Raw genomic sequence first — 15,801 nt, 5'->3', positions numbered from 1 at the left:
CCCTAGTTCCTGTTCCTAGTTCCTATTTCCTAGATCCTGTTCCTAGTTCCTGCCTGTCAGAAGTACTTGCGGGTCAGACATATTGTGTACCATGTGAACAGATATGTGGTCATGTCTTTAGATGGATAAAGTATGGAGGATTTGGAGCACATAAATCACTCACCCTTCCATATTCCTGTGCACTCCAGTCTTCATATACACTACATCTCAACTTTCATCAAACCAAAAAGACAGATTTGTGGTTTGCTTGCTACTGTATTTCGGCAAATGCATTATCAGTGGACCTCACAGACGTCAGTGGATAGATTATGAATCACTGGTGCACTTGAAGTGGCTCATAATGCAAAGAGCACTTCCTTGATTATGTGGTCATCTGGGAATGTAGTCTGGCATAGAGCAGTGTCTAATGCAGCTTGGCTTTGGGGCTGCATTACAGAATCAATAGCACATGGTTAGGGAGATGGTCTCTCCCTCAAAGAGTTTGCCCATCTGAGATGGATCCTCTGGGTATGGGTGCGTGTGTGTGTGTGTGTGTGTGTGTGTGTGTGTGTGTGTGTGTGTGTGTGTGTGTGTGCGCAGTGAAACCTCAAATAGATGTTTGTGTGTGTGTGTGTGCAGGAAGAACACAAATAGGTTTTTGGGTGTGTGTCTGTGTGTGTGTGCAGTGAGACCACAAATAGGTGTTTGGGTGTGTGTGTAAATAGGTGTTCATGTGTGAGAAACAAAGCCTCAGCATTTTCATCATGCACAAGAACTGATGTTCAGTGCAAAGCTGTTTTATTATGATTTATCACCTACAGCTGTTAATTACAGTGTTCTTTATCTACTGCGATTTTATCTTTTTTCATTTAAGATACATATCTGCATGAAACATCTCCAGCAGGTTCGACTTGCTGTCTCATCTAAAAACCGAGGGCTGGAGGTACACATCAGCAGAATATTTCAAAACAAATATCCATTATTTTCTTAGTAATTCCTGGTTTGGATTAATGCATTTAACTTATCAATTGTTGAGTGGCCATATCAGATAGTGATGTCTATAACAAAATACAAATAAAAAGGAATTCACATGAATCCACTTGTATGAAGAGCCTTCCCAGATAACATGAGTGTAGTACTGTAGCAAGCCTTGTAAAACCACCTGAGAACAGAAAGCTTGAACAGTGATATATCGCTGAGCAAAGTTAATTCAGTGAGAAACCACTCACACATTACTCTCCCTTTTCTTTTGTTGCTGTCATCTTCAAACTTGGATCTGAAAGGTGAGATTTATGCTTCTGTGCCACAGAGTTACATTACATGCCAAGGAAAGGTACTGTTGGGCATTGACAGCTCAGGTCATGGCAGCTTCTATAAATGCATTTCCTGTAAGTTGGATGGATTGATTATTGATATGTGCAATCGTGTATCTTCAGTTATAACCATCAAATAAGATTTGCATTAATTTTGCATAGCTACTTGCTTGTCTTCATCCTGCCTACCTGCTGCACAGAGACAAGCCACTAGACCATATTATTTTTATCTGAGCTGCAGAAGTTGGACACTGTTATGTAACATATTTCTCCTTCTAACCTTAACCTAACTGCTTCTAAACTTAACCCTAACCTAACCCTTACCTCAATCTAACCCTAACCAAAACCTAACCTAAGTCTAACCCTAACCTAAATCTAACCCTAACCTAACCCTGACCCTCCTTCTAAGATTAAATGCACCATCACCCCCATTATTTCTCCATGTACGGCACTGTGAAATATTCTGTCCTTCACAGTTGGGTGGCGGTGAGCAAGACCTCTGGAGAAGATTCTTATTCTGAGCATACATCTGTGTTCTGTCCCAGAGCCTCACACACATGCCCTAGATAAGCCAGCAGGAGAGTGGTGGTCCCAAAAAGAAATAGAGGGCTCATCCCAGCCCAGCAGCAGTGGGATTAATTGTAGTGCTGTGCTTTATGCAAACATCCTGAGTCAGAGAGTCAGGCATAGAGGCAAAGACCTCAGGGAGCAAACCAGTAACACACAGCATCAAGACCTGTGCTGGATGTTGGGTACCAGTTCTACCACAGGGGTTCCCAGGTTCATGTCCAGTGAAAATCAATTCAGCCAGCCAGAAGTCTGAGTCACCTTAATTCCTTATGTATTATGTACCCGGGTATGCATTTGCCTATTTATTTAAATAAACAAACAGATTTTGCAAAAAATCACAACAGCTCCTTTGGAGCTGGAGAGAAGATATGTAGCTCACACAAATAATAACTCACCTTTTTGCCTTATCCTCACTTGTAACATCTGCTAAATTAATATTATTTTTCCCAACCTTTTACATAATCTGATTGCAACAAAACATGTAATTCATGTTTTCATTTAGAATAGCATAACACTATTATACCTCATATATAATTAGAGGGCTCCCAGAGTGCACTGTGTGTCAGGCTGCAAAATATTTTGAAATTTCATGTTTTTTAAACCATAGTTTTTGAATGTGGTTAAATAAACTTGCAGGGTTAGCTCAATGACAGAGCTCTCTTCATGATAGGCTCTAATGTTTTCTATGTCCCAGGACACTGAATGATACATGCCTTGAAATGTTATAGCTATCAATGCATTATGACCTTTGGCCTGGGCTAATGGGTTTGACAAGTTTATTATTATTACATACATTATATTACAAAATGGAAGTTAAAATTTCACTGACTTAAAGTAAGTGCAGTATCACTATGATATCACCATTTTGTGGTTGCAAAATTCCCTAAGATTTCATCAAGTAGCTCAATACCTACTGTCAAATCTATCTGAGCAGCAGCCTGCCATTCTGCCTCTCTCCTGAAAAGTACAAGGCAGGTACGTTAGTTCACTCTCCTTCACTAAGGTCAATCTCAGTTCTCATTTATAAAGACAACCAAGATGCAGTATGAACTTCCTGTTAAAAGGCAGAGAAATTATCTCAGTATAATATTTTTAAATACTGAGATAATTACTAATGTGAAAACTACTACATTGCAAAACAAAAAATAACTCATATGTGCAAGCTCCTCCAGAACACATCATCACTAAGCATCACCAAGCAGGTCCAGCCAGACCACCAAGCATGTCCAGCCAGACCACCAAGCATGTCCAGACCACTTTAACCTGAATACCATCTCTGTCCCCCTGTCTATCACCTCCCTATATATTCTCATTGCCAGTCGCTTTGTGCAGTATGGCTTGTCCCAGGTCTACTTACTGAGTGTTTCTCTGGCAGGTTTTCTAGTTCTATGGTTGTGATCTTAGCAATGTTGTTACTTGACTGTTTATTGGATTACTTTTGATGCCCACTGTCTACCTCTCTATTCTACCTGCCCTGTTCAATCATAAGAAATTATGACACTTTTTTTTTTCTTTTTTTTTTTTTACATGCAGTCAATGACACAACCTAGTGCAAGTACATAGTTATGTTGTTATGAATATTGGGATAGTTTAATTAAATTAAGATGTCTATTATTATTTTTGATCAAAGGCATGACATGCATTGATTGGGTGGGACAAAAAGAAGTTGGGTGGAGTATGGGTAGAGACTCTTTTCATATCACCCTATTAGTATTAACAAGGAACAGACAGCCTCAAATGTTGCAGTATCCGCATCCAGTGTGGGAGCACAGTGGTAGGGTGAACATGGGAACTTCCCTCACAGAGATGACAACAGAGGAAGTGAAGTGCAGGTGAGCAAAGCAGTACTGCACAGATTAGACACTAAAGAAGAGAGGATTAGGCACTAAATGATCAAACACTAATGAGAGGAATAGACATTAAATGATCAGACACTAAAGAAGAGAGAATTAGACACTACAGCATTAAACATTAAAGAGGAGAGGATTAGACACTAAAGGATTAAACACTAAAGAGCAGAGGAATTGACACTAAGGGATAAAACACTAAAGAGGACAGGATTAGACACTAAAGGATTAAACACTAAAGAGGACAGGATTAGATACTAAGGGATAAAACACTAAGGGATTAGACACTAAAGGATTAAACACTAAAGGATTAGACACTAAAGGATTAAACACTAAAGAGTAGAGGATTTGACACTAAGGGATTAAACACTAAAGAGGAGAGGATTATACACTAAAGGATTAGACACTAAAGGATTAGACACTAAAGGATTAAACAGTAAAGAGGAGAGGATTATACACTAAAGGATTAAACACTAAAGGATTAGACACTAAAGGATTAGACACTAAAGAAGAGAGGATTGGACACTAAGGGATTAGACACTAAAGGATTAAACACTAAAGAGTAGAGGATTAGGCACAGGGATTAGACACTAAACGATTAAACACTAAAGAGGAGAGGATTAGACACTAAAGGATTAAACATGAAAGATGAGAGGATTAGACACTAAGGGATGAAACACTAAGAGATTACACAATAATTGGTAGTACACCTGGTCCATAGTGCAGTAGATCACATGACCTGTGTGAATCTCCTCCACATAAAAAGCAATGCTATGAATGATACTTGCTTTTAGATGCTTGCATAGGTTATATTTTCTTGGCAGTGCAGAGAATCATGATTCAGAGATTAAATGGCAGGTGATTCGTTCAACATATGGAAAGACAGTAACTTTTAAAACAGACACACTGGTGGCAAAAGGTGGATGAAATATTACAGAGAAAGCAGTCCAAGGAAAACATACCATGGTAGATCATGGTGCATCTCAACAATTCCAGCTGTAAAGAGAAAAAGAATTTGTGTGGACCTAACCAACTCAACATGGCTGTGAAAAGGGAAATGTTCATTCTTCCTATGATGAAAGACAAATCCCAAAAGTGGATGGGGCCAACATGTCCTCTACCATTAATGATTCTTCAGGTTTCTGACAGATTCCAATAGAACCCACACTGACCACAGTGTGATCAAGCCCAGATGGTTCTGTTCAGGATTCAGGTTTGAAGCTGAAAAGAGGAAGTAGAGTCAGACCACAAGAAGGTAAAAGAAGTGGCAGACATATCATCTCCAGGCTGAAACAGTGCTTGGAATGGTAAATTACCTGAGAAAACTTTTAACTTAGTCTATCCACTGAGATCCATCAAGTAACAGAATGATTCAGGGCTGTGAGGCACTCCAGGAGAGCAGACTCATGACAAAGTGAAGATGTTAACTGCTACTGTACTCCATGTCAGGCCAGGCCTGACATGGTAGTGTCTGTTGATGCCAGCAGCTACAGGCTGAGCACAGCATTCCTGAATCTGTTTCATGATGATAGGGCCCAGTTTAGGAGATTAACAGGCAGATTGACATTATTGTCATTGTCTCATGCAGTGCTGATTTTCAGCATTATGACATTAAATAGATAGAATGGAGACCTCCTCATACACTCTGCTGTCATTTGTTTTTGCAGATGCTTAGTTGAATTAAATGTTTGTTTTTTTCCTGAAGGGACATGCAGAACAAACTATTTCTGTTTAATTGGATTTTTACATTTAAATGTCAGTGTATCTATATTAGTGGACAAAGACATCCCTGAACATGATACATCTGTTGCTCCTGTAAATCAATAAACAGCTGTTGCTTTTGTAAATCAGTAAACAATTGATTTGACAAATGCATGTTTGAAACAAACATGTTTTGAGCCTGTTAGTGAGTTGATTACAGATCAGGTCCATGATGTATATTGCATCTCAAATAAATAAATTAATGAAGTGCCTTTATTGGATCTTTGTGCAACATCCTGTCTTATTTGTTTTTTCTGAATATGTGAATATCTGTCTAACTGATCCTATTGGTACTGTTTGTACAAAAAAGCCAGAGAGCAATATTACAGGGAGCAATTATTAAAATCATAAGAGTGTGAACTGCTACAATCTATGGTTTTTGTTGTTATTTTGTTTTGTTTTTATTAATTAGTTTGTTTGTTTGTTTTTGGAGGTGGAATCAAGAGCAATACATCCTATGCTGAAGTTCACCAGAGTTGTGTGGAGCCAACCACACGCAGTGAAATGTTGAATCCAAATGTGATCAATGAAGCACCATCAGTGAAGCACCATTTAGTATAAAGATTTACAGTCATGTCTTGCAAAAACAGTGAGTCATGTGTTTAACTGCCAGTGTGTAGGGGAGGCAGAATGAGCACAAAGTCTGCCTGTTGGTCATGGTGATGTAGCATTGAAGCCACAGTGATTTTCCAGAAGTAATGGCTGTTTAATGCAAAAAAATATTGTTTTGCTCATTAGCCTATTGCAAATTGGCTGTTTCTTTCTTTTTTTTATAAGAAGCAAGCTAAGTGAGGATTAAGGGCCTCGCTCAGGGGCCCAACAATGGTTAACTTGGTGGTGGTGGGGCTCAAACTGGCAACTCTTTAATGTAAAGTGAAAGTGAGATGTAACCAATAGTAACTCGAATAGTTTGGGGGGGTTTAGCTATGGAATAAAAACCTTGAGAGGTAAAATTAAAATTAGCCATCTAAAAAATGTACTATGAAAATGTTATATATGCACAGGGAAAATAGTAATTCAGTAAATTTGTCTCACTTGTTTTCCTTTAATGGTTAAATTTCATTCTGCAGTACTTTTGTAGAGCATTGCGTGGAATAGAGAGAATGGGAATCTTGAGGTAGTTTGTTAATCTGATGAGGTATATGCCCATGTCTTATTCTGTACCTTTCACTAAATAAAACAAATCTGCACTGACTAAGTAGATTGATTATGTTGCTTAAGTATCTGACAAGCTTCAAAACACATTTCTAATGATCATGATTATTGAATGAAGGACTTAAAGTATGTTACGATAGTAGTTTCTATGTTATTTTTTCATGCATTGAATGTTTGGCACATTCTTCAATGAAAAAGACCATCATACTCCAGTACTGCCAGGTTACCCCATACAATACCCATCATAAAAAGTCACCAAATTGCCCTCCCAGCAAATATGTGAGTTAAAATGATTAACTGCCCTCCCATCCAAAAAAAAAAGTCATGTAATTTCTCTTTCTCATCAGTTAACTACAATCATTGTGTGAGAAAACACCATTGTGGTAAAATAATTGATCATACTTTGTTAAATAATTTTTAGTCATAATATAGAAAGAAAGAAACATTTCAATGTAATTATGTTCAGGCCTTTTATCTATTTCTCTGAGTTTACATTATTTTGTAATGTATACTCTGAAAGTATAGAACCAAAAATATCAACAAGTGACATTTTAAGTCACAAATCAGCCCACAAAGGCTGGGTAGAGCTTTAGATGCCTGTACACTGGACTGTTTTAAACAAACAACACAACATGTAAAGCCAAAATACAGCTTCAGACTTTGTTTCAGAAAATGCAACATTATACTGTCTCATAATTCTTGGCACTGTGCTAGGGAACTATTTTTTCACAATCAAGCTATTAAGCACAATGTCCTTGAAAGTTCCTTTCAAAAGGCAAAGCAAGATCAATTATATTCCATTTGATTCCCAAGTGTATCTTTTTTTTGCAATTTAACAATCAATAGATAGCACCGATTTAATTATGTGATTTTAAGCAAGTGGAATCACTATACATATGAAATGAGACTGTGGAAAAGGTTGAAACATTTCAAAAGTAAAAATGGTCTCTGCTGGGTATGTGATAAACCATATGTGCAGCACTCTTCTAACTTGACTTACATCTCAGAGGGGAGCCTTCACTCGTGGTATATGCGCTCATTAGAGCACTCATTATAGCTTAGTACAGAAGTAAAGGATTGATACACCAGTACACAAGTTTTGAGAAGTATTCAAGTTTTCTGCCAAGTGCTTCATTACACAGCTGATCAAGGACCTTTGTCCACAACATCCTGTTTCTCTGGAAACTTTGTGTACTTCACTACAATATTGAATATCTGGAATGGTCTACCGAAAAATACACATGGCCATGCTCCAGTGGCTCCCAGTGCTCCAGTGCAAAGAAAAAACATCTCATCAAAACAAACAAAAATATTCACAAAACGTATTTAAAAGTTCAAGGACAAATCCAGCAATCAAAACTTCTCAATATCAATATCACTCAACTTCTCAAAAACCACCCTCTGAAAGTAATATAGGAAAAAAAACAGGAAATTAGGTGATGCAACTTCCTGTCTTTTGAGCAAGAAAATTCCCTATAAAAGTCTCCTTCAACACAGCCTACAGTTTCTTTTCCCTCCAAGACAACATGGAAGCCTCTTCACAAAAAATAATCACAGGTAAGTTCATTTTTCTCTTAACCTATATTTGTTTTACCTACTTAGTTAAAATATACAATTTCTTTTTGACCAGACTGACTTAAAATTTTAACTCTAGTACCATATTTAATCTCAAACAATGTTTAATCTCAAATATGATATGTTTCTTATCCCCTGCAGGTCCTTACTAAACAACACTACCATTTCCATGCATGGTAACAATCACTGAACAACATCATCTTTAAAGTTGACTAGTGTCTTTGCACTCCTCTGAATATGTTTACCAACCACGGCAGTCCTTAAAAACACTAAAGTCATGTAATTAATAAGATGAAATCAAGAAATCTTAAGACCCAGTCCCATTTCACCCCTCCCCTGCCCCTCGGCCCCTCCACTCCAATGCAGCTCCTCCCCTCCCCTGCAGCCCCTCCCCTGCCCCTTTGGCATTTGACACTATAGATCACAACATTTTACTAGTTAGACTCAAGGGAATAGCCCTTTCTTGGTTTTAATCTGATCTATCCAGTTGCTACAAGATTGTTAACATAAATGGAGATTTTTCAGTATACAAAAGGGTTAGTTATGGTGTCCCACAATGATCTGTTCTAGGGTATCCCACAAGAGAATTAAGGGCATCGGAGAAGTAGTTGGCTGGGGTGGAGGTGTGGTGGGCTACAGCAGGGCACATCAGGGGGTGATGGGAGCAGCCATATCAGGTACCTTGAGCATATCAGGTACCTGCATTGGCCTTAAACTATTTATTAATTTATAGCTGAGTAATAGCAATTTTGGAATCAATTCTGTAGCAAACTGGGAACCAATGTAAGGATATAAAAAAGTATGAATTGCTTCTTTCTTTTCCTTATAATCAGCCCAGAAGTGAGCCATTGCTAAAATGTACAAAACCTGTTGGAATATTCTACTGTCACACGTGTCCACCCTCACATTTGACCAACCTCACGTGCACATCTTATTCTTGCCTAACCCTGCAGCAAATGTTTGAGAGGCCATTTAGGGTGAAATCAGTGAAACACCTGTTTGAATACACATTATTTGTGCATACAAGAGACATTTGCACACATACAAAACACATGTGCATAAACACATACTACTTACATATAGGTTAACTTAAAATAATACACTACTTTCATATAAGTTACCTTAAATTTGCACCTATACACTACTTACATACAGGTTAAACTTAAACTTGCACATATACAGTACACTACTTTCATTTGCATATGACACTATGCATATTGTAACGCGAGGTGGCCCGAGTGCCGCAGGGCGCGGGGCAGGACGCACAAACTCCAACGTCTGGGACATACATTTATTAACATATAAACACAACACTAATGGCACTCAAGAATTACACACGCTTAATTCAAACAAGAAATGGTTAACAATACACATGATACACCGATACATTTAAACACCAAAATGTTTAAACTTTGACAAAGAGAACAGTATACCAAACATTTACTACGTTACATCCACACGCTACGTCACCAATGACCAATGACTCTGCACAGCCTGACGTGGGTTTAAATACACGCAGATGAAACAAGGTGCAGGTGTGTGCAGGTGTGGCCACAAACGTGGCTGGCAAAAACATGTGCCCCGCGGGAGGTGAGCATTCCGTGACACGCATGTAGGCATGCATGTGTAAAAAATGTCATTGTAACAGAAGCTGTCTGACATTTGTTTAGTCGTAAGCAAGGTATATGTCCTTATGATATAAGAACTCCTGATGAGTTATGGAAACTTGAAAATTAATTTAAGATTGTGGGTTATTGATTAGACATTTCTATTATTAGAAATGATAAGATCGTGTGCTACATTATCAAATATTTTGAACAAATGTCATTGTTATTGGAAGTGTATTCTAAAACATTATGTTGAGATATATGTTTTGAATATTTACTCACATACTGTTGGCAGACTGGAGGATACTGAAAAGCTAACATGTATCTTAATGCTATGATATAGTCACATCATTGTCATCAGGTCTACAGGCTGCATTTAATTTAATCTTATAATTTCTAATTCAGTTAACTGGCAAATTTGAAACTATCCGAACATAGTTCTTGCTAGCGCTGGGAGTGTATTCCAAAATTTGCTTAAAATTCTCATTCGATAAAGAAGTTTGTTCTAGTGGTGGGAAACCAAGATGTTTTCTGTGAGAAACAATCCATAGATCAATTCCAAAAAGTAAAGCTATTCCATGCCAATTAAATCCCACATCCAAACATGATTAATATGATCCCCTATCAAAGTGTATCATGGGCAATCAGGAGTGCCAGGTGTTGGTTGAACTGTAGGAATATTCCTTCTTTAGTGTCTTTGATCTTCAAACTGTCATATAACCAGAAGTAGACACTGACATAATGTCTTTTTCTTTTTTTAGAGACCTCTCTTCACCTTATATTGAGGAGCATGATGTATACATGTTAAATATCTACCTTCCTGTCACAATAAAATGACTTCCAGGCACCACTGAAAATTGTTACATGCACAAGCATAGTTAAACTCTATGTTTACGCACCAGTGAATGAATGTGCAAGTGTATGTACATGCAAGGGTAAGTTATCATATGCAAATATAAGTAGTAGTCTATGTGAAAATGTTTCATATGTATGCACGTTCCATAGGTATGAAAATAGTGATTTCGCTCTAAATGGTCTCACATCCGAATGCACAACATACAGGCACACTGGGATATACAGTGCCTAAGAAGGACAAGAAAATTCCAATAAGTCATCTCTTTCTGTGGATGATGTAGCAATCCTGCATATAAGAAACGGAAGTTCACCAGATTGATGACAATAGGTGGGAGCCAGCTATGGTCCAGCTGATATAATGATAATGACATTGACATGTGAGCTGAGTAATATAGGAGAGTATTTGTCAACAGCCCTCTACCCACAACTGCCCATCTAGTGATGTTGTCATCTATTGTTTCATGTAATGGGCAGCCCTAGATTCTTGGGAGCAAAACAGTATGGCTCAGATGCTGTACAGTTATTGATGAGACACTTTGTTAATGATGGTCTCACATAAGTGGAACACAGAAGAAGAGGCTAATTGAAATGCTTATCAGATCTACAGTGATGTTAGTGGAATCTAATTGGAATTAAACAAAAAAGCTTCTTAGAGTAAGAAAATAATATTCAGCACAGGACTGATCTAAAAATCTAAAAGATCTTAATGTGTATCATCTATCTATCCCAGGAAGCGTGTGGCTATCCTGGAACTTGGAAGTGGACAACTTCATATACCTTTTCCATCATATAGCCATATACTCAGGAATGCATATTTTCTACTGTCAGTTTTTACAACCCTCTGAAGTTCATAGCACAGTAGTGCTACCCCGGACCAGCCCACACAACACCCTGGTTAGAACTTTGTGCAGTTGTGCTGGCTGTGAAACTGTATGAACTGAGAGATTAGACAAAGAGCTGGGTTCTGTGAAGTGGTGCTGGGTTTCGTCCACATCAAGAAGATTGTTTGTATATTTCTAAGTGAATCGTTTGAATCAGAAGATTTGGTGGTCTCATGGAAAGAGGACACAGTGATCATTTAAATAATTTTTATAAATATACTGTAAAATGAATTGGATTGACCTAAAGAAAATATTTAATTTGTTGCCTGCCAAACTATTTTATATGTCATGTTAGAAAGACAGCATATGTCAGGAAATGCTTCTGCATTGATTAATTTATATTGCAAACCAGCAAATTTTAGCTAGTATAACTAAACATGGCCATTTGGCTAGGTACACTGAGCAAATGAACATTTATCCACTTGTGAAGGGCAGCATTTCAATATTGCCTTTGGGAATTATATCCAACAAGAAGAGTTTGCTTAAAATGCTTGTGATAAATTCATCCAGGAAAGATAAGCTTGATGGAGATCTTTGAGTGGGTGCTTTTTGATATGAGATGATACTTTTTTTTCTTTTTTTTTTACATTCAGGCTTCATGTCTGACCATTCCTTTTCCCCTCTTGGAATGTTCTGTTTAATAATGAACCTGCTGACAGTGCATATAGATTTCTGAAAAGCTTTTCCTTCCTTAGAACTTAGATATTCCACTGTGCACACTTAAAACTAAATGTCATTTATTTAATAAAAACTCGTGTTTATCATCATTTTTATAAATGTATTTTGTGCAGACATATTGATCTATCATTTGGCTTTACCAGCAAGTCTAATAGTATCCTTATTTGTTGGACATTTGTAATGTATGCTCATAGATGACTGTGTCCAGACATAAAATTTAAGGAGGGCCTGTTTTATTCCCAACTGAATCTCAGTTTGCTTGTATGTTTATGATGGTCATGAATAAGGCTCAAGTCAATGCATCATATTTTTAGCTTTCAGAATTGTCCAGCAGGGTTATCTGCTGTGCATATGCCATCAAATTACTTTTAGTTAGTAAAACAGCAGTGTAGCAAAGAAGTTCTGTGAGTAGATTAATGAAATTCTCAAGATCGCTACATCTACTAGGTTTCCATCAACTGTGTTTTTTCTTGTGTTTCTAAGGTTTGCAGTGATAGTGGGTTTACCCTGAAGCTGGAATATAGAGAGTTTGCTATAAACCAATTCAATCTTCTCTGCCCCTTGCCTGCTTTGATTTGGTAACACTGTGCAGCACCATTTTGAACATAAGGGCAGGGGTAAAGTAATGTTCTGTAGCTCTGAACAAATTCCCCAAAAGTGCTATTTCCACAAGCTATCAATGAAAGCAATACATCATGGTAACTGGTAGATATTAAGGTTAGATCTAAGGCAATAGGAAGGCTGCAGGAACACCTAAAATTACTGTTATCCAAGCTGGAAATTTTTGGCATGGTGTATTTTTTTCAGAGTGGCTCCTGAACTAGTCCATGTTTTCAGTTGGATACATTTTTATTGTAGTGTGGCGTTTCCAACCCACTTGATCTATTTTGTCAGTTTGAACCCGCTTGGGGTTTAAAATTGAACCAGTGGTGACATGAAGATGTTTCTATTTTATGCACATTTTTTTTATAATATTCATCTACTTGGTGGAGCACTTACCCTGTGTCACCATGTAAACACTTCAGCGGTGCCTTTACGCTCATGTGCATTTCATCGCATTTCTTTGGAAATGGTCCTTTCTGCTTTAATTTGATCACTTATCTGGTTGTTTCTTCTTGTGATGTGGCTTTTATCAGGACATCTTTTTTTCATTCTTAGTAATGACTTGCAATACAGCCATCCATGTAACACTGAGTGGTTCTCACATTAAAGTTTTGTTTTCTACTCTTGGAGCTGTTTAGATTTATTAATAGTGTGTAAGCATCCATGTCCAATTCCTGGTCTATATTTTATATTTAAGTGAAAGTTTGTTAGCAATCCAGCAATTTTTTAGGTCCACCGGATTCAGTCTTACTTTGCTTAAAACATAGGTCAGTGGGTTGTTTCCATCTTAAATGGCAAACGTAAGGGCACAGTACAAGTAACTGAGGCAGTAGTTTTGTTGGTTATTTTGTTGTTGCTGTTATTAATATTCTGGACCCAATGACAAAATCTGTCACCTTGCAATTGGTTGGGAGGTGAGGCAGGATGCAGAGACAAGTTGTTGTTTAAACAACATGGATGTTTATTTAACACAAAGAACAAAACTAAAACACAAAAAACAGCAGTATACTAGCAGACAAAACACAATAAAGAGACACACTTACACATATCACATAAGGAGAAGGCAGCGTGAGGAGTCTATAAGGAGGGGGCCGTACCTTGACATTGGTTAAACAAAGTGCCCACACTTTCATTTCATCTGTGTACAATATGAGTGGCAGATCAAAACGTGGGTGAACTAGTATTGGTAGATTAGTCAACAACATACCAACAAGCTTGAAAACTGTTCATATAATGAGAATAATATGGGGACCCAGTTCTGACCCTTGTAGGACACCATATTTTACTTTTGTGATCTTAAAGCATTCATTGTGTACAAAGACAAATAATAATCTGTCAGACAAGATTTGAACCAAGAAAGTGCATGACCTTCAATGCCAACAGATGTTTCCAGCCTATCCAGTAAGATGTTGATGGTGTTGAAGGCAGCACTAAGATCTAAAAGTATAAGAAAAGAGAAATGTGTCCTTTACCAGAGGATATTAAGAGATCATTAATTACCTTAGCACCTGCAATTTGAGATTAAGGATTAAGGATTAAAACTAGATTCTTAAATTAGTTGTTTAATGACTGCAAGTTTCAATGATTCGTGAATATAACCTAGATCAAGAGAATAGTTAACTATAGTGAGCAAAGGTTCTGTACCACTAGGCAGTAATTCTTTGAGTAAACGAGATGGAACTGAGTCAAGTATAAATGAGGAGGATTTGGAAGAATTTATCAGACACATTTGGGAGAGGATTCTAACAGTTTATCTGAGCTAACCAGGCAGCTGCCAAAATGTGTTTGCAGATTAACGGAGTCTAAGAAAACAATTTGTTTTCTGATATTTTCAGTCTTATCATTAAAAAACTTAATAACTGCTATTATTGCTGCATTGCTGCTGGATTAGGGATCCAATTTCAGTATGATTCCTAGTTAGTTTTGATACAGTACAAATAGGAATAAATAGGAATCTGGTATTGTTTTTATGTTTTTCTATTAGAATGAATAAGTATCATGATTTTTGCCACAGTGAGGGCATGCGTATATTCAATAAGGCTATTTTTCTACGCTACTTTAAGTCCCTCTAATTTAGTATTTCACCGTTTATGTTCTATGATTCACATGGCTCATTTGAGATTACGTGTATTATCATTGTAACCAGGAACCATTCTCTTCTCACTCATTCTTTTTGATTGAATGTGCACAACCTCATCTAAATGCAGAAATAATTCTTGATGCATTTGGTTATATACTCATGTCCTTCTGGAGCTACAGGTTAATTGATGTTTGTTAAGTCTGTTAAAGTATCAAGAAATGCAGCTATTGTAGCAGATGTAATAATTTGCTTATTCTGATAACGGCAAATATCATGGTTAAAACACATATCATAAGTTATAAGAAAGTGGTCAGATACCCCCTCACCTTGAGGGAGTACTGCTAAATTGTGTATGTCAATACCATGAGATACAATTATGCATAGGTTCCACCACATTGTGAGTAATAGCTATGAAATCAAGAATTGATTGAAAGTTAATTTTAAAAGAATCGTGTGTTTTCAAAGTGAATATTGAAATCACCAACAATATGTGTGTGTGTGTGTGTGTGTGTGTGTGTGTGTGTGTGTGTGTGTGTGTGTGTTGCTTTGTGTCATTATCGTGCATGTATATATGTCTCTTGTCTTATTGTGGATGTTGTCAATGTTTGAGCCCAATAGACTGCGTGCTACGCCGCGTGTGTTAAGTGGTTTAATAAACGTATGTTTCTGTTTCCTGTGACTCATCCCCGCATCCTGCTTAGCCTCCTCCCATCACAGAAACATCGACTGCCAAAGGATGCCGGGGACGAAAAGCAAAAATAGGAAGGGTAAGAAGGGATGCAAACGCCCTCCCACAGCCCTCGCAAGGAAACCCTCCATATTCCTGGGCACATTCCTGACTCCCACAACAGGGGAGAGTGCCACTGTGGGAGTTGGAGGGGGCCCTGGGTGTGGTCC

The sequence above is a fragment of the Electrophorus electricus genome, chromosome 17, assembly GCF_041902795.1.
Source record: "Electrophorus electricus isolate QZ-2024a chromosome 17, ASM4190279v1, whole genome shotgun sequence".
NCBI lineage: Eukaryota > Metazoa > Chordata > Actinopteri > Gymnotiformes > Gymnotidae > Electrophorus > Electrophorus electricus.
The sequence above is the reverse complement of the archived record's forward strand: the minus strand, read 5'-3'. Positions refer to the sequence as shown.